Below are 23,842 nucleotides of genomic sequence, written 5' to 3' on the forward strand. Positions count from 1 at the left end.
TGCTGCTCTATAATACACTGACCTCCCTTTCCACACCTCATCACTAGCTAATGGTCTGTGATTTGCTCTTAAGTTTCCTACATCACATCTCTCCTGGTGGCTCTCTTCAAAGATTCAGATGTTGGATTTGTCTAATGATCTTCCACATAACTTGTGCCCCAGAGGCTTCAGAAAAGTTTACTTGGAGCTTCAAGGTCAAGTTCAACCTGGCTTAACCGTTTTCCCCTGAAAGAATTCCTTCAATCTAACCAGTAATCTTGTAACTGGTAGTCTTGTACTTTCATAGTTTTTCTTTGATAATATATTGATTAGAAATCTTGGTGTATCAGCATTGAACAAACCCTCATGGTCCGTTTTCTGGCTGATGCAAACAGATTCATCTTTATTTGAAAAGGTACATTGAGGGGTGCGTGTGTGCATGCTAAATCAATTCAGTTGAGTCCGACTCTTTGTGGTCCCATGGACTGTAGCCAGCCAGGCTCTTCTATCCATGGGATTCTCCGGGCAAGAATACTGGAGTGGGTTGTTATGCCCTCCTCCAGGGGATCTTCCCAACCCAGGGATTGAACCCATATCTCCTGTGTCTCCTGCATTGCAGGCAGATGCTTTACCACTGAACCACCAGGGAAGCCCACATTGAGGAGTATCCCTTCTTAACAGGCAAGATTTAATGATGACACCTGCAGCATCAGCTGTGAGATTTCTTTGTGAGCGGGCAGTTAGGATTTACTGCAAGACTATTGAAATTAGGGAGGTAACTAAAAAGGTAAATGACCTTGTAAGGAGACGGGGGTGGTGTCTGTATTCCCGGCTATCTGTGTTCCCAGGGCCAGGTAAACCATCCTGTCCAGATCAGGAGACGGTGTCCTGGAGACTCAATCCCAGGAAGCAGATGGGAGGGGAAAGAAGGGAAAGGGTGCTTTTCAACTACAAAGTTCAGTTGGCTAAGACAGCGCTTCTCTGAGTCTCTCTAGAAATGCAGACACCAAACAGCGAGCAAGGAGGAAAAGCCTGATTTCCAGAGGGCGCGCAGTGTCCCCAGGTAGGGCAGTGCACACAGGCTCAGAGCTCAGGTTTGGGGCACCGGGGTGGGGGGGCGTGGGGAGGAGCGGGCAGGACGCAGGGGTCGGGATCGCGCGGAGGCGCAGCCGCTTCGCAGCGCTCCATCGGCGCGGTGTGTCATTCTGCGTGCAGTAATGAAGCCTGACGAGAGGTCTCCTGCTTGCCCAGAGCCGGCTGTTGTCCTAAAAATGCAAACCATCGCCTCGGGCCATGCAATCGGGAACAGGCAGAGGACAGAGGCTCCGGCTGGGCGCCCCACTGCTCGCCCTCCCTTCAGCACTCCCGACTTGGACGTAGAAAGCTGGTCTTTACCCTTGTACATAAGGACAGAAGAAAGGGATTTTTTTTTTTAAGGTGTCCCAGAGGCCGATGGTTTTAATCCTGACTTTATTTATTTTTTTTTTTTGCTGAGCAGATACTAAAGCCGGGGGAGGTGGGGATTGCCTACCACCAATCCTCGAGTCCTCGTGTGTTTTCTCATGCAAAATAAGCCCTTTGAACTTGAAAGCTGCGTTTGCGCCTGGCTCCCCAGTGCCTCTCTCCCCTGCGCCGTCATCCTCTTTGTTTTCTCTAGAGTGTAGGCGAGTCCATCGCATCCTCCCTCGGCCAGCCTTTTATTTTATTTTTTTAAAAGGCTGGCTCGTTAATAATCGATGGGCCGGGCAGACCCCTCGCCCCACCTCAGAAACCCTGGCCTGGAGGGTGACCCCTCAGGAGGCCGGAGACTGCACCGATATCCACACACGCGCTGGAAGCAGGCGGGGCCTGGAGCATCTCTGCCTGGGCCCCTCGGCCTGGCAGGCGGATTCCTCCCTTTCTGCAGTGTTGGTTGGTTTGTGGCTTGTTTTTGTTTTGAACTCTTGCCTTCAGGGCTTCCCTGCTGGTCCTGAGGCTGCAGAGGCATCCTTGACCCTGGAGGACCGTGTCTGGGAAGGCTCTCATCCCCTGCCTCTGAGGGTCTTTGTTGTTCACCACTCACATTGCAAAAATCCCCCCTCCTCCTCCCCCTCATCAACCTCCTTGGAAGCAAACCTCGAAGTTGGAAAAAAAAAAAAATGCACTTTTCCTTGTGTTTTTAGGCATCAATTATTTCTATGGAATTCTTGACAGACAACAAACAATTAAAAAAAAAAAACTGTCGATTTTCTGCTGTCAAGGAAACAAGCTGTTAGCACCATTTCAGGCTCCGTTGGTAAACCTGGGGAAAACTTGAGCATTCACCACCACGGTCTCTCACAGAATTCACCTGAAGTTGTTTCTAGAGCTTCAGCGAAGCGGGGACCGGGACCGTAGGCCCCAGCTCTGGTGAAGGTCCCTGGTTTTCTGGAAGGGTTGGTGAAAGGGGTGGAGCCAGGAGGTTAGCCTTGTGCACCCCTGGGATGAGTGGAAGGAAGGTCCGGGTTGGCGGGGGAGGCGTCAGGTCTGTGAGCTGCCCACCAGAGGTGACGGGTGGTGGAGGGTGGGCCCCACTACCCAATCGGCTGCCCCATGGTATCTCAAGATCTGATAGCATGTAACCCCATCTTTCTCTGTACTTCTCCATCTTCGTTTTGCCCATTGAGTTGAGTTGAATGTCAGTCGTGTCTGACTCTGCGACCCCATGGACTGTATCCCACCAGGCTCCCCTCTCCAAGGGGATTCTCCAGGCAAGAATACTGGAGTGGGTAGCCATTCCCTTCTCCAGGGGATCTTCCTGACCCAGGGATTGAACCTGTGTCTCCCGCATTGCGGGCAGATTCTTTACTGTCTGAGCCATTCCTCCCCCTCCACTTTATTCTCTATTACTTACTTGCTCACCACTTTCCTTAAAATTCTACCCTCCAGGGAAATTCAGCAGGTCTTTCCCACGTCTCTCCTCACTGTGCTCAAGTCCCCATTGACTTTTCTTAAGACTCAATCTACCCAAGAAACTGCCCTGACTTCAGTGTAACTACATAAACTTGAATGGTACAGGTTGGTAGAACTCTGTTCTGTTTGGAGCGATTTAGACTGTATTTTCTTACTAGACCTGATAAAGGTTAATTCATATCTTCAGACTTCCCTGGTGGCTCAGACAGTAAAGCATCTGCCTACAATGTGGGAGACCTGGGTTCAATCCCTGGGTTGGGAAGATCTCCTGGAAAAGGAAATGGCAACCCACTCCAGTATTCTTGACTGGAAAATCTCATGGACAGAGGAAGCTGGTAGGCTATAATCCATGGGGTCCCAAAGAGTCAGACATGACTGAGCGACTTCACTTTCACTTTCATATTTTCAGACCCATGGAATGGAGGCCATCCCAGTGGCCTGGCCTCCATCACAAATCAAAACCTAAGTCCGCCAGCACTCATCAGAAATACCTCAGTCTCAGGGAAACTACCACACACCAATCATACTCTTCTGCTTAGTTTTTGGGAGTTCACTTTGCCCTAGAAAACAGGGTCTGCCTAGCTCAGAGGGAAATCTCCATCGCCCGCCCAGCTAGTCATGCCCTGTTTCCACGTTGCCGCTTCTAATCTCCATAAAACTTGCTCTTGCCTGCATCCCCAGGGAAGAGCACCCCACTGCCTGTGAGGCTCTGTACTCTCCAAATCCTGGATGGCTTTCCCTTGGATAAAGAATTCCAAATTGGTTCCAAATTGGGAAAGGAGTACATCAAGGCTTTATACTGTCACTCTGCTTATTTAACTTCTTACATCATGCGAAACGCCATGCTGAATGAAGCACAAGCTGGAATCAAGATTGCCAGGAGAAATATCAATAACCTCAGATATCCAGATGACACCACCCTAATGGCAGAAACCGAAGAGAACCAAAAGAGCCTCTTGATAAAAGTGAAAGAGAAGGGTGAAAAATCTGGCTTAAAACTCAACATACAAAAACTAAGATCATGTCCTCTGGTTCCACAATATCATGTTAAATAGATGTGGAAACAGTGAGAGACTTTATTTTCTTGGGCTCCAAAATCACCGCAGATGGTGACTTAAGCCATGAAATTAAAAGATGCTTGCTCCGTGGAAGAAAAGCTATGACCAACCTAGACAGCTTATTAAAAAGCAGAGACATTTCTTTGCCAACAAAGGTCCGTCTAGTCAAAGCTATGGTTTTCTGGTAGTCATGTATGGATGTGAGAGTTGGACTATAAAGAAAGCTGAGCACCGAAGAATTGATGCTTTTGAACTGTGGTGTTGGAGAAGACTCTTGAGAGTTCCTTGGACTGCAAGGAGATCAAACCAGTCAATCTTAAAGGATATCAGTCCTGAATATTCATTGTAAGGACTGATGCTGAAGCTGAAACTTCAATACCTGGCCACCTGATGCAAAGAACTGAGTCATTGGCAAAAATGCTGATGCTGGGAAAGATTGAAGGCAGGAGGAGAAGGGGACGACAGAGGATGAAATGGTTGGATGGCATCACTGACTCAATGGACATGAGTTTGAGCAAGCTCCAGGAGTTGGTGATGGACAGGGAAGCCTGGCGTGCTGCAGTCCATGGGGTCGCAGAGTCAGACATGACTGAGTGACTGAACTGAACTGAATAAAGAATATCAAATTCATTGCTAAACTGTGTTGTTGGTTTCATTTGAGAGCAATCCTGTGAGCTGGGGATTTTATAGCTCATTCTCAAGTAAGGCAGCTAAAGCCCAAACAAAGTGTGAATTTACTCCTCCATCTTGGTCCTCTTGCCTCCACTCCCAGGTACCTGCCAGGCATCCTGGGTATGTTCACAGATGCATGAGGCTTATTCTCTGTTTTTGTGAAGCCTGTAAACCAGTAGATAACCTGCGATATGCAGAAAAAAATTGTAATTCAAGATAAAATTGTATTCCCATGAAAAGAGTGTGAACAAAGTACAGTACTGTTTTAGAATAGGGAGATATTCTTTTCCATGGAAGGAGCATATAGACGGGTTGGTTCAAGTGTCCTAGGGCCCTAGGACTGAATCAGCCTATTTGCTGGATGCTGACATGGGACAAATTATTTAACCTCTCAGAATTTTAGATTTCATGTCTGTAAATCTGGGTTTGTTACACTTAGAGCATTTCCACGGAATTAAATGAAATGACATATGTAACTCACTGGGCCTAGCACAGAGTGAGGACTCTACAAGTGGCTGCAGTTATTGGAATTCTCCGCACGCATAGGGTTTTGACAGCTAGAGATGGGACGGATGATGGCGTTTCTTTTTTTTTTCCCCCAGTGTGATAGAATTTTAAGAAGGGGTAACCAGGTCTCATTTACATTTTATATAAATCACTTTCTGACATTTTTGTAGTCCTAAAATTGCATTGCACGATACAAGTCGCTTACAAAGAAGGTAATTACCAAGATAGTTTACAGTTTGACCAGTACTTTACAAAGTACTTTTATTCACAACGTCTTGTCTACAAGTGTGAATAGAAATTGCTGTCTGTCCTGCTCAAGACTTCTCTTTTTGAGACCATCCTGCATGTCACATTTGCCTAGCACTTACATTATCCCAGTGGCTCAGTGGGTAAAGCATCTGCTGCAATGCAGGAGACACAGGAGATGTGGGTTCAGTCCCTGGGTCTGGAAGATCCCCTGGAGGAGGAAATGACAACCCACTCCAGGATTCTTGCCTGGAGAATCCCACAGACAGAGGAGCCTGGCGGGCTACAGTCCATGGTGTCACAAAGAGTAAGATACAACTGAGCTAGAGCTCAATGGTATTTTTATGTACATTATCTTAGGCATTGCTTCAGGCACCTTTATATTTTAAGTCAATTAACCTGTACTGCCTTTCCTCAAAGTAAGTCCTATAATTCTCCTACATTTGAGGGAACTGAGGAACAGAGAAGGTAAGTAACTTGCCCAAGGCTGCACAGCATGTGCTGTACCTCTGCAGGGCCCAGGAAATTGAGCATCCTCTGGTTGGGTGCTCTGTGTTCTCCAGTTTCCCTTCTGTGATTCCTTCCACCTTGTTCCAAACTACAGAAGCAGCCCGAGGTGCATAGGTGGGCAAGAAGGGCTTGTTGGCACAGGCAGCTCACGGCAGCAGGAGATGATGGCGGCCAGGGTTTGAGTCGCTCCCTTGTGGTGCAGTTCCAGGGTCCCTTTGCTGTGAGATGAAGTGACCCAGAGGCTGTACAAGTACTCAGATGCTGGGGCAGCTGGGAAAGGCAAGGACATGGGATTTGGAAGAACACACTGGGACAGAGACCAGTCAACAATGGGGACTTGCTCTTCTGGAACCTTCAGCACATGATTGAAAATTTGGACTCTTAGTTACTATTAATACATCTGAAAAAACACTGGGAGTTATGGGAACACTCTTTCCACCTGCTTCACACATTGTTCTGAGGATAAAAATAAAGTAATGAGTGAGTATGCAATGTGAAGACTCTATACAGTGTATATAAATATGAATCACCAAAGGACAGAAACTATTTTAATATCAAATAAAATCTTGAGTTGTCTCGTTGACTGGAAGGGCTAGTAGATATAATTTGCTTCTTATATTAAGTCCAGACCAGACCTCTGGAGACCAAACTTCTTTTAAACCTACCTTGATGGTTTTGTTGTTGTTTGTTTGTTTTTTAATTTTTAACTTTGTATTGCATGCCTGAGTGCTTGCTCAGTTGTGTCTGACTCTTTGTGACCCCATGGACTGTAGCCTGCTGTGGGGTTGCAAACAAAGAGTCAGACACAGCCTCTGTCTACGGAATTTTCCAGGCAACAATAGTAGAATGGGTTGCCATTTCCTACTCCAGGGGATCTTCCTGATCCAGGGATCTAACCCTTGTCTCCTGTATCTCCTGCATTGGCAGGCAGATGGTTTACCAACTGCGTCACCTGGGATGCCATTTTGTATTGGGGTATAGCCAGTTAATAAACAATGTTATGATAGTTTCAGGTGAACAGTGAAGGTTCCGTAGTCAGATAAATGGATGGATGGAATTACTGAATGTGTTAGGGATCACTGCAAAGTAGCCACCCCCCAGGTTCGTGTCAAACCACCACCACCATCAACTCATTTATACTTTTCCCCCAGAGCAATGATTTCCCCCCGACCCTAGAACTAAGAAGATGAGCTCTAAGTGGACTTGATATCTCCACTCGCAGAAATAGAAATAGGTAGCACGTTTTAAATAGAGAACAGTCTGACTCATTAGTATCCCAAACACATTCCCAAGGAGAGGAAATGCTTTCGTAGGAAGCAGTCAATGGCTTCTCAAAATAAATAAGTACCAGTAACAGTAGTGACTTCAGGTGACTTTTGGACCATCCAAAGACCAGGAGATATGAAATCAGTCTTTCTTGAAAGAGTTTGTGAGAGCTAATCTTTATATTGAAAAACATTCATGAGATAAGCCTAGGTTTTCAATAGCGCTTGAGATATGTTGACCCAACTGATTAAAAATGGGAATATTCACAATGTAGCTTGGCTTTTCCTCTCTCCCTTCAAGAGCCTTGTTGTACAACAGCCTGAGCTAAACATGCTGTGTCAATCTTATCTTTTACATTTCCCAAGTGTTTTCTTCTTAGATCATGCAACAACCCTCTCATTATTTTAAATATTTTTGCCTGTAAATTTCAGAATACTTGATCTGATTTTAATAGGACCCATGTGTGAAATCCTTTATTTTTTTTTTTTTAAATCTATCGCTCTGAGTCTTTCTGCTCTTCAGTACAGCACAGCTTGGTAGCACTAGGTACGTCTTGTTGAAAGTATGTCCATAAATATGTCCCTTGCAGCAGGGAACAGCTTGTTAAATTGGCAGTCCTCAGCAGTTTGCCTAGAAAAGTTTGCCTCACTTGTGATAGTCCAAATGTAGGGCAGAACACAGCGTAACTTTTTATCTAATTTTACCAATTGACATATTCTTCAAATTTTTAACTACCTCATGTCTTTTCCTCACAGTTCTACCACCTGACGTGAAAGTGGCTAAACGTTCTCACCGTTGCCAAATGTGGATAGGGAAATCGACTTTCATTACTGGATACTAATTTGGAGGGAAATTCAGGAAAATAATTCTGTCATCTAAAACAGGATGCTAAAGCCACCGTGAGAAAAGCGTCCTGACAGGCTGAGGCCACTGCTTTCTATTCCTGAGGTTGGATGAGTACGGCTTCTCCTTGTGGCAAGGGTGGGGCTCACCAATTTTAGTCTTTCTAGTTTTATTGGTATACTTGATTGGTTTACAGTACCCAGTGAAAATCCCATTATTGATATATGTATCAATAATATTTTGATATCATTGATTCATATATCAATAATATTTTGATATCAATATACATTTGATATTTTATTGGTGTGTTGATATAGTCTGGTTTTCATCTCTCTGGTTAGGATCCAGTTAAACTAAGGATAAGTATGTGTGTTACTCGCTCAGTCATGTCTGACTTTTTACGACTCCATGGACTGTAGCCTGTCAGGCTCCTCTGTGGGATTCTCCAGACAAGAATACTGGAGTGGGTAGCCCTTTTTTTCTCCAGGGGATCTGCCTGACCTGGGAACCAAACCCTGGTCTCCTACATTGGCAGGTGGATTCTTTACCACTGAGCCACCAGGGAAGGGATAAGTATAGATGAGCCTCAATTCAAAATTTAATGTTATAATCCTATGGTTGCCAGTGGGAAGAATGGGGTAAAGGGATGGTTAGGGAGTTTGGGATGGACATATACACACTGCATGCTTAAAATGGAAAGCCAACAAGGATCTACTGTATAGCACATGGAACTCTGCTCAATGTTATGTGGCAGCTTGGATGGAAGGGGAGTTTGGGGAAGAATGGATACATGTATATGTGTGACTGAGTCTCTTTGCTGTCTAACTGAACTATCCCAACATTGTTAATCGGCTACGCCCCAATACAGATAAAAAGTTTATGTCACAGGATGAGCATCAGTGCCACAGCTGACAACCTGCTTCCCTCCCTCTCGGTCTCTGTTAGCAGCACCACCTACCTGTCTCCAGGCCTCAGCACATCAGAAAAATATCCTTTGTCAGCTTGTAATTGTACTGTTTAAAATTTGCCAAACCTTGTCCTGGGGGAAAAACATCACAACAGAGGACGACAAAATGAAGCACAAATCTGAATATGGCACCCAAGGAGGGATTCTGGGCTTGGGGTGGCGCACAGTGCAATGACTTGTGCTCACTGACCGTTTTGGTGACCACACCCTCCAGATGGTCCTCTGTGTGTTCGGGTGAGTGGCCTGAGGATGCATTTTCTGTGCTTGGTTCCTGTCTGCAGATTTTAACCACCCAGCAAAGGATTTGCCTATTTCTGAAGAGTCTATTAGAAAGCACTATTTTAGGAGCGATTCTTGAAGAAAGTGTTTTTAGAAATTCAAAGCGGGTTTTTTAGAAATGACACCCAACTTTCTATCCTCTTCTGAACAAGGTCTCCTAGATGCAGGTGGGTAAGGACCTGCATTTAGATCTTTCAGTTTAACACAAACATTTTCACGGGCGAAAGTTTATAGTCCACACCTTTCTGAAGATTAAGAGACAGAATCTGAAGCTCTGTTTCAGTATTTCTCAAAAATGGGAATCTGAGTCCCTCTTGCTTCAGAATCACCTTGGGTAAATATTGCAAGTGCATATTTCCAGGATCTACTTCTGACTCAATGAATTAGTTGCTTTAGGTAGAATCTAAGTGATTCTGATACACATGAAAAATTTGCAATCATTACATGTATTGCCCTGTACACACATAGCTGGTGTTTGGTACATTTTTGTGGAGTGAATCAAAATAATTTAAGGGAATAAAACAAAATCATTCAATCAAGCAAAGTACATTCTTTTTTAAATTAAATGTCCTTCAGGCTTTATGTTGATTTAACCACATTAAAACTGTGACCAAAGACATTCTAAATTGTGGATCTGTGGTTGATAATTGAAAGAGAAAAACCCCTTAGCTGGTGCCTTGAAGAATATTTTCTTATCTTCTTGGAGGCATGTGTCAAGCACATCTAAAATAGCTATTCTGGATCATTCTACTTTTTTTAAATTAAAAAATTTAATTATTGACAAAAGCTATTTGCTGGAATTGTGTAAAAAATGTTTACAGATGCCTCAGGAAGGAAATGGCAGAATGTGGAACTAATTGTGTTGATTCAAGATAATTATGAAACACAAATGACCATTACTTACAACAAGTCCCTGATGGTCAGGGGTTGACTCCAGGGATCAGGCTTGAATGAAGGAAAGGAAAAGAAAATAAAAAAGAGTGGTGATATATGTATGTAGTTATAATACAGCTAGAAACTGTGCCCTATCTTCAAGTTCATAGAGGTCTTTTGTGACATTTCAGTATTTGAATTATACATGCTATATTTTTATTAAGTAAAGCTTTTTTTCCTAACTTCAAAGGAGCATAGTTTTTTGTCTTTTTTTTAATCTTTACTTCCTGTCACATTGACTCCTTGGAATAAGAGGTGAATGTGTCTTCCATTTTCTGACTTCCCTTTACAGTGGAAAGTGACATATTTAGATATGAAGTGTTTTCATTTCTTTTCCATCCTAGATGGTCAGTGAGCTTTTATGCCAGGATTGTAAGAAGAGGCCCAGAAGAGACCTTCTGGATGTTAAAAGTTGTCTTGTCACCAAAGTCCTGAGCAACCTGAATGTAATTTAGATCATCACTGGGATGTACAGTAGGCTGTCCCCAACATACATGGACCTCTTGGTCTACTGTGATTTGATAATCCTCTATTTAGTGTGGATTTCAGTTTAGTTAAGTCTTTCAGCCATGTCTGACTCTTTGTAACCCCATGGACTGCTGCACGCCAGGCTTCCCTGTCCATCACCAACTCCCGGAGCTTGCTCAAACTCTTGTCCATCCAGTCAGTGATGCCATCCAACCATCTCATCCTCTATTGTCCCCTTCTCCTCCTGCCTTCAGTCTTTCCAAGCATCAAGGTCTTTTCCAGTGAGTCAGTTCTTTGCATCAGGTGGCCAAAGTATTGGAATTTCAGCATCAGTCCTTCCAATAAATATTAGTGTGGAGAGGTGAATTTAAAAATATAGAAAAGGCCAGAAGCTTCAAGTAGGAATCACCACTGACAAGAAATGCTAGGGGACCAAATTTGAATCTTCAGTTGAACAGTATCATCCAAAAGAGAGAATCTTCCACCTTTGAAGGAAAAAAACAGGCTTTGTTTCCCATTTCTAACTGAAAGAGGAGCTCTAAATCAACATACATGTTTCTAGACCAATGTTGTCTAAGAGAAATAGAAGGTGGATTATAGATGTAACTTAAAATGTTCTATGAGCTGCTTCAGGGAAAGTAAAGAAAAACAGGTGGAAATAATTTAATAATAATATATTTTATTTAACCTAGTTTTTCCAAAATATCATTCCAACATTTAATGAATATGAAAATTATTAATGAGACTTCTGGGATTCTTTTATCATACTAGATCTTTGCATCTCAGTTTGAATTAGCCTCATGTCAAGTGTTCAATGGCCCCATATGACTATTGTTTAGTCACTCAGTCGTGTTTGACTCTCTTGCGATCCCATGGACTGTAACCCACCAGGCTCCTCTGTTCATGGGATTTCCCAGGCAAGAATACTGTAGTGGGTTGCGTTTCCTTCTCCAGGGGATCTTTCCAATCCAGGGATCGGACCACATCTCCTGCATTGGTAGGCGGATTCTTTACCACTGAACCACTGGGAGGCCCCTCGCATGTGGCTAGTGGCTGCCACATTGGGGAACTCAGCTTTGGACTGTTTATTCTTCATCAACATGTGAATCCTCTAAGAGGGACTCTTGTGAAGGATGAATTCATTCAAAGGCAAGAAAATGTGATTTCCTTTGTGATCTTGGGGCCTGAGGCTGGAGTGTATATGGGTAAATGACTAGAAGAAAGAGTGATAGTGAGGAGTCTACTTTCTATTGACATATGTGAAGTCTGCCCTTTGGTTTGCTCAGGTTGCAGAGACTGAGCTTTTCCAGAGAAGTTACTTGATCAGTTGCTGCATTTATCAGATTGGGCCATCAGCCATTGTCCCTTGCTGTATTCTATGGCTCTGCTATACTACTGAATCAGTATTGATACTACTCTAAGATACCTTTTCTGGATGTTTATCCCCCTTTGCTGGTGGCTGCCTCACTTCATCTTGCCATCCAGCAGCTGCTCATGCCTCCTCTGTTAAAGATGCTGAGCCTATGGACTGGTCCCAGTCTAGGCTTTCAGTGTTGGCGGATAACTAGAGATATGTCTCAAGGAGCCAGATGTGATGTTCATGGCAAATCCAAGTGTCACAGACAGAGTGAGGGCTGAGCAGTGCCACAACTCAGTGTTAAGCTTTGATCCTCAATTTCAGGTTTGCCTCAGTGATAGTGTCCTATTGCCCTAGAAACTGACCAGCTTTCTTGGACTGTTTCAGTTTGCTTCTGGATTTCAGGTACAGAGCATTGTTAATTATACGTCTTAGTTCATGACACCATATCATTGGTTTCACAGACTTCTTTCTTGACCAACTGGTTGGCTTACTTACATGTTATTGATCTATTTGTTATCTACCTATCCCTCTACCCATCCATCCATCCATCCATCCATCCATTGCCCATCCATTCATTCATCTCTCTATCTCATTTGGCCTCCATTTCCCAAGTTCTCACCTCCATTCTCATTTCTCCCTCTACCACAGTCATATGAATGTGTTTGATGGTATCCTTTTGTTTTCCTGTGTTCTTATATTTGTTTACATATGCTAATTTATACAAGTATCATCATATTAGATAGCTTGTTCTGTTTTTTTTTTTTATCATGATGACCCATTGTTTCTAAGACCTACCCAGGTAGCTGTGTCAACATCCAGTCCTTTGTTTCTGATGGCTGCAGAACCGTGTTGGCAGCTACTGTGCTTTCCTTACCCTCTAGTGAGAGACCCCACGATTCCCTCCTACCCACACAAACAACATGACGATAAACATCATGGAGTGTGCCCCCCAGTGTGTGAGAATATTTTTAAGAATTATATTCAGGAACAGTACTGCTTGTCTTAGTGAATGTTTAATTAGCTAAATATTACCAGGCTGTTTCCAGAATGTCTGCATCAGTCTGTGTTTAAATCAACAAGCACATAAAGATTATGATGTACCCATATATCAATAATAATGATATTCTCCAGCTTTCCAATTGTAATCAATCTAACGAGTTTCTTGAACTTTTTCGTGATGTCGTGTCAAAGTGAATGGTAAAAACATATTCTTGGGAAGCAAAACGAGGTGATAAAGGCCAGTTTTCTATTCCTTTTTAAAACATTTGACACATGCTGGTTGCTATAGTACTAGAAGCAAGAAATTCACTAGTGTCATATTTTAGAAGAACCACAGGCTAGAGCGTAAAATATAGCGATACAAGGAAATACACTGAGGATGTGTTGCGGCCACTAGTCACTTCTGCATCTCAGCCTAGATAGTGAAGGGATGTAATTTTTGTTTAATACTCACAGGAAGCCTATTTTTGGTCTGGGCTGGTCTTGGGGACCTGGACATTCCCCAGGAATCAGTCATTTCTAAATGAACCTCAAAAGCAATAAAATGTTCATAATCTACTTCTGCTTTCTTCTGGAGAAGGAAATGGCAACCCACTCCAGTAATCTTGCCTGGAAAATTCCATGGACAGATGAACCCAACAGGCTACAGTCCATGGGTTTGCAAAGAGTCGGACACAACTGAGTGACTAACATTCTGCTTTCTTACACTTTTTAGAAGTCTGCTCCAGTAGGTCCTAATAGCATAACTCAGAAAAGATTGCCTAGGATGACATTGCTAGCATGAGTCAAAGGGAACGAATAGGATACTCAAGCCAGATGGGCAAGGGGGACTGACCTCAATATCAATATCTCTCAGGCACTGAAAGAGTGGCCAGTGTGTAAACAAGAGTGTCTGATGGTTGAGGTGTGAGTAGAATCCCCCAATGATGGCCATTCCAGAAGTAATGAGGATGGTATTTTCTTGGGAGATCTTTCTGTTTGGGAGGAAACTATAATCATTGACCAAAGGTATGAAAAAATAGAATATAGAACCATATAATAAAGGACTGCAAGAGCCAATCAGGGTTTAGGGGCTTAGTCAATTGGACTATGGCTTGGAGGGCCTGGAATTGAGATCAGGTCAGGTTATTTAATCTGAGCAAATGCAGATAGTCTTAAAGAAGACCTGGGACTGAATGGCCATTTGAGGACTTAGAGCCCACTCCAGATCCCAAATTTATGAACATGAAGATTTGCCAAATTAGACATCACTGGCAGGTGGAGCCAAGTTTTATTCTCTCTGGATGAGAGCCTGGATGGAGTTGAATATGCTGTTCAAACTCCCATTGTCTAGAAGTAAAGGGTTAGTGGAACAGATTGATGAGAATCTAAGTTCTGGATCCAGTGTAAAAATGGGCTCTCACACCCTAGAGTCTGTATTCCCAATTTAGCTCTGGAATTCACTGGAAATAGATTTCAAGATCTGACCATTTCCTGATGGTCATCCATGTACTTTTCCCCCTTCTGATACTTTGACCTGTTTTTCTCTCAGCAGTCTCTCTAGATTATACTAGCATATGTGGACTTTTCTTCCAAGAGTCAATAGAAACTCAAAAGGAAGAGGTAAATCTGAAGCCAGATGAATAGTAAGAGGAAAGTGGGGGTGGCTGTGACCCTCATGTATGTCCTTGTGGAGTACGCTTTTGTCACGGTCTTTGGGTCTCAAGGAAGGAGCTGGTTGGAGATTGAGTGACTTCACATTACATTTTGGCAGGGTCTCAGCATATGTAACACCCACATATCCGTGGTCCCTTTTTTGGACTCTGCGTGGAATGTACCAAGGGGATCTATGTATCATTTTAAATCATAGTGTTTTTATGTCCAAGCACTTAACAAACTTTTGTAAGTAGTTGAATGAATGAGTGAAGGAATGGCGGAAGAGAAGAAGGCTATTAACTTACCTACCATGAAAAGGCAAAAGAGTACATCTGTTATTATGTAATATAGGTGGATGGGGTTACAGATAATAAGAGTCTAAATATCCACAGGGATAAGATCATGTGTGTGTGTGTGTGTGCTGAGTCGCTTCAGTTGTGTCCAACTCTTTGCGACCCTATGGACTGTAGCCCACCAGGCTCCTCTGTCCATAGGGACTCTCCAGGCAAGAATACTGGAGTGGGCTCCAGAGGATCTTCCCAACCCAGGGATCAAACCCACAGTTCTTACGTCTCCTACATTGGCAGGCAGATTCTTTACCACTAGCACCACCTGGGATAGCAAGTCATAAATACAGAAACCAGTACTACTGAGTAGAGGGGAGGGGGAGCTGGAGCCAAACACATAAACCAGAGACTTGAGATATTTGTCTACCTTATTAAAACAAAGGACTGAATATCCTAGACTGTGCCAATTATGTGACATGAGAGGAAGATGCTGAAGTTAGCAGCGCTGAAATCTTCACAGAGGTTGGCAACTCTGGGGTGGGGAACACGGTCAGCTGAGGGGGTGGCTTGTTGTATTGTTGTGCTGGGGCAGAAGCTTTTTACCTTTGTCTTATCCCCATATGCTCGGGGGCAAACCTAGAAGTGTAGCGTCTCCATCCAGACAAAAGTAGAGAAAGTCAGGAGAGGGATTCGCCCCAGGATTCCCCCGTTGGTTACTGAGCACCCAGTTTTTCTAGGCTTCCATGGAAGAATCAAAGCACTGAGAGCTGAAGGAGCTGATGGAGTCTTTACCTCTCTTCCCAGACTCTTCCAGCAATTTAGGAGCTGCACTCAGGGCTGGGAGGGATCTTTTTCCTCTGCCTCATTTCCTCACATCATGAGGAATTAAGGGATAATACAGACTTTCTGCTTTTAAGGGTTGGCCAGTATTTTAATTAGACCCGATCCCCTTGACTCACGTTAAATCAGTAAGTGAAAAAGTAGCTGAGTGGCAAATTAATCTTGTCTAGCAGCTTTGTCCTTTCAGCAGCCAAGGTTTCTAGGGGCAGGGGATAATTTTCATAAACAACTGACACAAAAAATATCTCAGGCAAATAAATTTACAGCACATTCTGGGGTGCAGACATTATAAACTTCTGATTAGCACGACACATACATGTTTCAGTGAAAAGTAGGTGGTCAAATGTGCCAAGCAAGCAAGCCAGCCAGTTGGTTTAAAAGATTTTTTTTTTTTTTTAATCTTTCCTTGGGTAGCAAATGAGTCACCACTATCCTTCTTCTAACCATCTCCCTATACTACCGTATCTCATTGTTACTGTTTGAATTTGGTGAATAATGATAAAGCAGCATTCTGCGTCCGTGTGTGCCAGGTCATGTCTCTTGGTGACCCCATGGACTGTAGCCCCCCAGGCTCCTCTGTCCATGGGATTCTCTAGGCAAGAATACTGGAATGGGTTGCCATTTCCTCCTCCAGGGGATTTTTCCTACCTGCGGGATCGAACCCGCATCTCTTGTATCTCCTGCATTGGCAGGCAGGTTCTTTTACCACAGCGCCACCTGGGAAGCCCTATAGCAGCATCAGAGCATCTTCATTCATTTGACGTGGGCAAGGCTAAATGGCATAACAGTTGCTGAAGAGCTGTCCTCATGATACCAACCAGGGATTTTGGCCTTCCTCAATCAATAGATATGGACTAGAGGCCAGACCAAAAATTCAGGCAAGGTGTTATTGGGGCTCCCATTGCAGCAGTGGGGAGTGAGAACAGTTCCTTGAGGTGGGGTGAGTTTGTTCCCTATAGGGGGTGAGGGTAGGAGTGTGTCCATGCGGTTAGGCTGGAGGGATGGCTTAGCTGGTTTGTGCACCCCTTAGATGGTGTTTTATGCAGCCTGCAAGTATGGTACCCTGCTTTTGCTCCAGGCTCTTCAAAAGTGGCAGTTGGGTTTTTTTGGTCTCTTTGTATCTTTTGCCCAGAATTCGCCCTAACTGCTCAGGCATGCCATTATGTTTAGTTCCCATATAGTTTCTCTGTATTTTGTGATTTGAGGAGAGGTTTGTCCTGCACAAGCACTGCGGCATTGCAGCACAGGGTCCCAGGTCACAGCCTTTCTCACTCAGACTGAGATTTTAATGGAAGGATGTTCCTTTCCCTGCTTTTGTGATTCTGCAAAGATAACTTAGCAGTCGTTCTCTTCTGAGATAGTTTTCCATCTATAAAATAAATATCTGGCTTAAAAAATGTTTCTGCTCCAGAATGAAATGAGAAGCAAAAGGCAGTGCCCATTAATTTATAATTAAACTGGTTGGGAAAAGGGAAGCACATGCTAGCAGATTGGTCCTCGGTGACTGATGCGTTCCCTGCTGCAGAGCCATGGCTGGAGAATGATTTATGGTGTTTCCTAATGTTTCTCATTCTTGTTTCAGCCGAGAAGGTCACCCACAAAAGACAGGATCTGGGAAAGAGGCGGCACAGTTTCACTTTGGGTGACTGCCTTTTTCTCCTTCCTTTCACTTAAATTTCAGTATTTACAGCTTATGGGTCTTAAATTTGACACTCAGCAGACATAAACTGTATTCTTGAGAGGATTAAAGGATTATTCACTCACTAGCTTAATCAGATTAATCAGAGATTTTGAACAAGATATCTAATGCCATTCACAAGATGGGAAGTGTGATCACTGCCTGTTAGTTGAATTTGGCTTGGACACCCACAAACACACACAAACACGGACATGTATTCATGCACACACACAAACCCAGATATACACACACTGATTTTTATTTTATTCACTATGATTTATTCTTGAAAAATACTTACTTTGTAATTATGATCAGTTATCTTCTAATGCCTACTTTATCTAATGACAGAAAGTAAAGGTTAGGTGCCTGTATGTTTCCTAAATGTTATTTAAGATTTGAATTACTTTGTTCGTTATAGGTTACTTGAATTTACTTTTAGTGAATCTGCCTTATTATTGTCAGACCATGCCTTGAAAGACTCCCTGGAACCTTTTAAGGAGAAATAATTATTTCTTTTCTTTACATTCATATGAAGTAACCCTGGATATTTTACTATCACTAAGTTAAATTACAGTTCAAGAATAAGAAATATCCTGAAAAATAGACTTATTGTTTTCTGTTATTATTATATCAATTATTGCTTTTCCATTCCTATTAGGAGCTTAAATTCTCTTCTGCATTTATTTTAATAAGCTCCTTTTTTCTGCAGAAACAGGAGGCAGCAAAGACCCTTTGTACTACAGACATATTAAACCAGGATTGGGACCAACTGTCCTATTGTATGAACTCTTATTTTAAAGCAGCCTGAGTTAAGCAGATTTTGTTGGATTTACTTTTATTTGGGTCTTATGCTATTTGGAAGATAGACATTATAATATTGGAAATATTCTCAAAGAGAGGAAGAAGCAAAATTAAAATGTGAGCCCTATTCGTCCACTGTATTAATGAGAATCTCTTGATCCAGGGACGCCTGAGGTCCCTGGGAGCAGAATTCGGATGTCTCACGATATCAGCCTTGTGGTTTAGAACACACTGAATGTTGATGTCCTTGCTTTTCAGCCAGACTCTAAGTTATTTCTGACAGATACACATTTGTGATAAACTCTTCATTAATCCATTTATCACATTCATGAATGTTTGGTGGCAAAGCTGTCTTGAATATATAACACCCCTACCTGATATTTAAGCCTATAGAAGGTTTCATATTGTTCAAAGTCCTTTCATAGATTTGATCCTTAGCCATCCCATGAAATGAAAACACATTCCAAGACCTCTTTCACAGAGAGGATGCATGCTTTACCCAAGGTGAAATGATAGAATCAAGGCCAATCTCTAAGTCTTTTCATTTTGAGTGCAAAATAATGTCACTCCTTTTCCTGTTGTACTTTGAAGAGTTTCCCAGGAACAGCTGTGGGTTTGGATAGCTCCAGCTACACTCACCCTACACATGTGTGTGTGTGTGTGTGTGAGGGGGAGAGAGAGAGACGAAAAGAGAGAGAGAGAGGAAGAGACAGAGAGAGGTGACACAGTTTAGTGAGTTTATAGGTATGGTTTGCAGCAATGAAATAAAATAAGCAATAGCTCCAACTTAGCAAACACTGAGAACCAAAAACATCAAATAAAAGTGAACAATGGATTTTGGTCAGTTTCCTGGGCTTTTGAGTAGCAATAAGATTTTATTGCTGCACCACAGCCAGAAGAGAGTAGAGGATGAAATCATGAGCCACTATTTCACAGCCGTCTGAGCACTCAGAATGCTGGCTAAGTTGTACAGTGCTTAGAATTTGCCAGGCATGTTACCTCTATTATCTCATCTAATCCTGGGGTGGGTTTCTTATTATTGCCCCCTTTCTCAGGTGGCAAAACTGAAAACCAGAAAATTTAAGTAACACGCACAAGATTACAGCAGTTACCAAATGGCAGGTGCATGGCTCTAGTCTGTAGTCTGCCCCCTTCCCTCCGTCAAATGTGCATTGACCATTCTGACTGCTTTACAAAGTAGGATTTCTGCATTGCGACCTAATCATCTTAATGATTGCATTGTATTTGCTTTGGCAGCACTATTTTTTAACAGAGCCGGTGACGTTTGCTCTGGCTTGATCTCAGTTGTTGCATGCTTTAAGGGCTTAGTACGCGACAGTTACATGGGACATGTTTTCTCCTTCATGACAGTTAATCCTCATTTGGGAGAATGGATTTGTCTTGCTTATTAGTAGATAGAGAATGTGAAGCTGGGAGAAAGTAAGCAACCTGGCCAAGGCCAAGGCAAGGCTGTAATTCATCCCCACCTGATTCTATGTCCTCTGGCCTCTCCAGGCACCTGAACCCGAGGCCAGCCCTGGGGACACTGCCTTGAGACCCCAGCTGCACTAGAAGTGCCAGAATCAGAAGTGGAAATAAACAGTGTCTCAGACTTGCAACGTTATCTTCTGCCCACGTGGGGGCCCAGAAGCCTTCCTGTATCTTGGCACATTTCATCAACACTAAGTCATCACACCCAGTTTCCTTTTCCCTTTCCTGGATCTTCATGGTCTTTTTCATTTTTGCAACACCACATTTTTATTTTTAACCAAACGTACTATGTTATTTCTGATTATCTTCCTTCTTTTTGGAGTGTGTGACCTGTATTTGGTGATTCAGTTTTCAGTGTGCCTCCCTATACATAGTTTTTGCACCAAACCACAAACCGAGGTGATGGGACAGAGGTCAGGATCATCTGTTTACTTAGGTAGCACTAATCCCAAACTTATCCCTGTCTGTGCTGGGCAGAAAAATAAGATACATTGGGGGAGAATGCTGATATTTTAAAAATCTGTGTGCTTAGGTAACAATCTATGTGAGGTTAATGTTCAGGGACCAGGAATTATTTTTGATAGGCATGACTGCTTTTTCTTGTTTGAGTCTTTAAATAACATTTGTAAACTATCTTAAGTATAGGGAGTACACAAGCCTATTAAATATACACATTTCTTGCACACACTCAAACCTTCACATGGTGTTATGGACACATATTTCCTGATGTCCCAAAGTAAAAAAAAAAAAAATAGTTTAAGAGTAAGAGCTTACCATTAATATACTCTCCTCTGAAAATACATTTGTGTTGGATGATACACTAAATTTCTTCCTCTTAAAAATATTCAGCGGTGACTATATTCTCTTATGGGCTTCCCAGGTGGCACTAGTGGTAAAGAACCTGCCTGCCAGTGCTGGAGACATAAGAGATGTGGGTTCAATCCCTGGGTCAGGAAGATCCCTTGGAGCAGGAAATGGCAACCCACTCCAGTATTCTTGCCTGAAGAATCGCATGGACAGAGAAACCTGCTGGGCAACAGTCCATGGGGTCACAAAGAGCCGGACATGACTAAGTGCATACACACATACTTTATTATAATGGCTATTTTTTTAATTGTAGAAAGTGTAAACAAAGTAGCAACAGGATGGAAGTTGATAGGTTAAATGACATTTACCAAAAAAAACCAAAGAAATTAAGTCAGTCTGTTTAAACATTATTGTCTTCTGTTCAGATATCGACTGGAAAGATCCCTGATGTGTCAACCAGCATGTGGAATAACTTTTGGACTTGTGTTTGGGAACAGACGTGGACTCTATTATCTTTTTAAAAAATGTATATTTATTTATTTGGCTGCTCCGGGTCTTCGTTGTGGCATGCGAACTCTTAGTTGCAGCATATGCGAGTGTGGAGTCTTAGCCGCTGGACCACCAGGGAAGTCCTGGGACTCACTTACCTTTGGACGAGCTTGGATGCGTAAGTAGCTTGTGAGTGTGTGTGTTTTCCAGTGGATACTACTGGAAGAGCCAGACCCTTGGAAAATGGTGTGTAAGAGATGGTGGACTCCTCATGTCATAGAGAAATCCCAGGCCACTTTAACTTAAATCATCAGGGATTGTGTGACCATGGTAGCAGGCACCGGGATCACTCGGCTTCAGTGTCTGAGCAAAGATACTGAATTTCGGTAACTGCGACCATACAGTTATGCAGAGGAACAAAATTTGGTACCTATACATCCCATGGTGTAGATGAGGGCCTGTTCCTGGAACTGGGTTCTCACCAAAGAGAACTGAAAAAGAATATGTCAGAAAGAAAAGTCACGGAGAAAAGTCAGAAAGGTCCTAACGATCAGCGTCCGCATAGGGCCCCACTGGCCATGCAGGGTCCTGCAGAGTCCTTTACTAAACATTTGTTTGCCTTTTTGTCTCCAATTTGTCAGTTACCTTTTTCCCCTTTAAAGTCCCAAACTACTACTCCCAGCATCCTCTTTTGTCTTTTGCTGAAGATGGTGTCTAAAGTGACGTTTTCATTTTGATGAGTCATTTAGTTTTCCTGGATCTCTCCCACATACACCTGTCATTAAACTTTTGCTTGATTTTCTCCTGTTACTAATTCTCATGTCAATCTAATTTTTAGACCAGCCAGAAGAACCTAGAAGGGCAGAGGAAAATTTCTTCCTCCTTGACAGCTAACGTGGCAATTATTCTAAATGAATGACCCTTGTAGATGAGATTTCAAGGTTATAGATCACTGGAAATCTTGCCTTGGTTTCTGCGACCAGCTGCTTCCTGGTGGGGGCTTTGCCACATAACCGAGGAGCTCTTGGTGTCAGTGTTCAAGAGCTGCTGTTTTTCTTCCCTCTGTGTGTGTGTGTGTGTGTGTGTGTGTGTGATAGAGAGAGAGGGAGAGAGGGAGAGGAGACTTCTAAGCTTGGGTGTATTGTTTATGGGAAAAGCATTGGAATCAACAGAGGTGGACTCCTTAGTGAATCTGTTTATGAACATTTATTTCTTTATCACAAGTATGCTGGAGTCCTAGAAATGTCCTATATCTTGACCTGGGTGGAATATTTATATGCAAAAGTTAAAGTGTACATTTCAGATGTATGCATCCTTATATAAGTTATATCTATAAAATAAAAAGCTGAGAATCACTTTCCTTACCACTGAGGTGTATTTATTTTGTAGGTATTTCTTTTTGCATGTGTTATAGCTCCACTGAGGATTCCTTTAGATCCTCTGTGAATTCCTAATAAGTTTCAATGGTGGTTTGTGAGGAAACACACATTTTTTTTTTTTTTAACCAGCTCACCTGCTCACCTCGGATGATTCTCTGAGCTGGACTCATTCAGCCTTCCAGCCCTGTTCCCAGCCCTCCATACTGTCTTTTTCCCATTGAGAGTTTACTGAGGGGAGCTTCTCTAGAGTTCCACCATCCTTGGGGTTTTCTAGTCTTGCTCACAGTTACCGGCAACCAAGTCTCCAACCTGGACCCTTGTACCTTGACCCTTATTGAGACACAGTGGATTCCACTCCTGGAATTATTGCAGAAAAAAAAAAAAAGCAGAATTTAAAAATAGGTAGAATAAACACAAGATCCTTAGATGGAAAAGAGTGAGGCCAATACAGCAGAAGCCATAATCCCAAGAACAAAAAACAGGACCATCTCACGTTATTTCCTAGCCGCCTCTCTGAATCTGTAAAAAAAAACAAACAAAACACCACGTTAAGGTGGCGTTTGCAAACGTGCTTGTTTTTACCTAGTGCCACAGTCAGGCGCAGTGGGCTTCAAGGGAAAGAAAGAAGGCAAGGCCAAGGGGATGGCTTGGCTGCGTCGTCTCGGCTTTCCGGCCGCGGCTGATGGAATTATTGTTTATTTTTGTAATTTTCAGAGGTAGGCCGGTGACAGCTGAAGAAGACTGTATTTGCTGAGGAGCAGCATGATGGTAGAGGGGAGCAGAGCTCCTGAGGGAGACCTAATGGTTCCTCTCCTTCCTGCACGGAGATAAAGACTTATAATAAGCGTGCATGTTCGCCATCTGGCTCTGCGCATGTGGTCCTTATGGAGGCGAGCGCCGCACAATCTGTAAATGATCGGAAGCCATGGCGCTCTCTCCAGAGACTCCACGATGCAATCAAGGTGACAGATGGCACGGCCACTGCTGTGGCCTCACGGAGAAGATCAAAATCACCTTCAATAAACTCTGACTGAAATGGGCATGAGCACCTCCAAAGAGTCAGTTTGTCAGTCAAACGGCGACAGTGGAGCCGCGTCGCAGGCCAGCTCTGTGTTTCCATCGTTTCCATCTGACTGGGCCTGAACTGTGATCTTTCTCAAATTGTCCTTTCTGTTTAGCTGGAGCAGGCCAGCCGATTGCCAGATTCATGGCTTTATTGAGGAAAATTGAAAACACGATGTCCTCAATTTCCGGGGGCCACGCACATGCACGAGCCTGGCAGGGGCTGGGACACCCAGGCGCTTTGCAGGGAACGGGCCCCCACGTCTTGAGCCCAAGTTCGCTCAACCTTATAGGCAGATTCTTGGACATGAAAAATAAAATGCAAATATGTGCCTGGCCCGTAAGCTCAGCTGGC

General features: G+C 43.2%; 1 long non-coding RNA gene across 3 annotated transcripts; it reads left to right on the forward strand.

Annotated features, from left to right (window-relative positions):
* The first annotated feature begins 257 nt into the window (after positions 1-257).
* On the forward strand, positions 258-23,467 carry LOC147359436 (uncharacterized). 3 transcript variants are annotated; one of them, XR_015140813.1, is made up of 5 exons: positions 258-833; positions 975-1,042; positions 7,925-8,117; positions 20,983-21,224; positions 23,140-23,467. It is a non-coding gene; the product is annotated as an uncharacterized LOC147359436 (long non-coding RNA). The 3 variants fall into 3 exon arrangements; XR_015140812.1 differs by having other exon boundaries at positions 258-1,042; XR_015140811.1 differs by lacking the exon at positions 7,925-8,117 and having other exon boundaries at positions 258-1,042.
* The last annotated feature ends 375 nt before the right edge of the window (positions 23,468-23,842 follow it).

Source organism: Bos grunniens, chromosome 14 (genome assembly GCF_055505025.1).
Source record: "Bos grunniens cultivar Pamir isolate PY7600 chromosome 14, Bosgru_T2T1.0, whole genome shotgun sequence".
Lineage (NCBI taxonomy): Eukaryota > Metazoa > Chordata > Mammalia > Artiodactyla > Bovidae > Bos > Bos grunniens.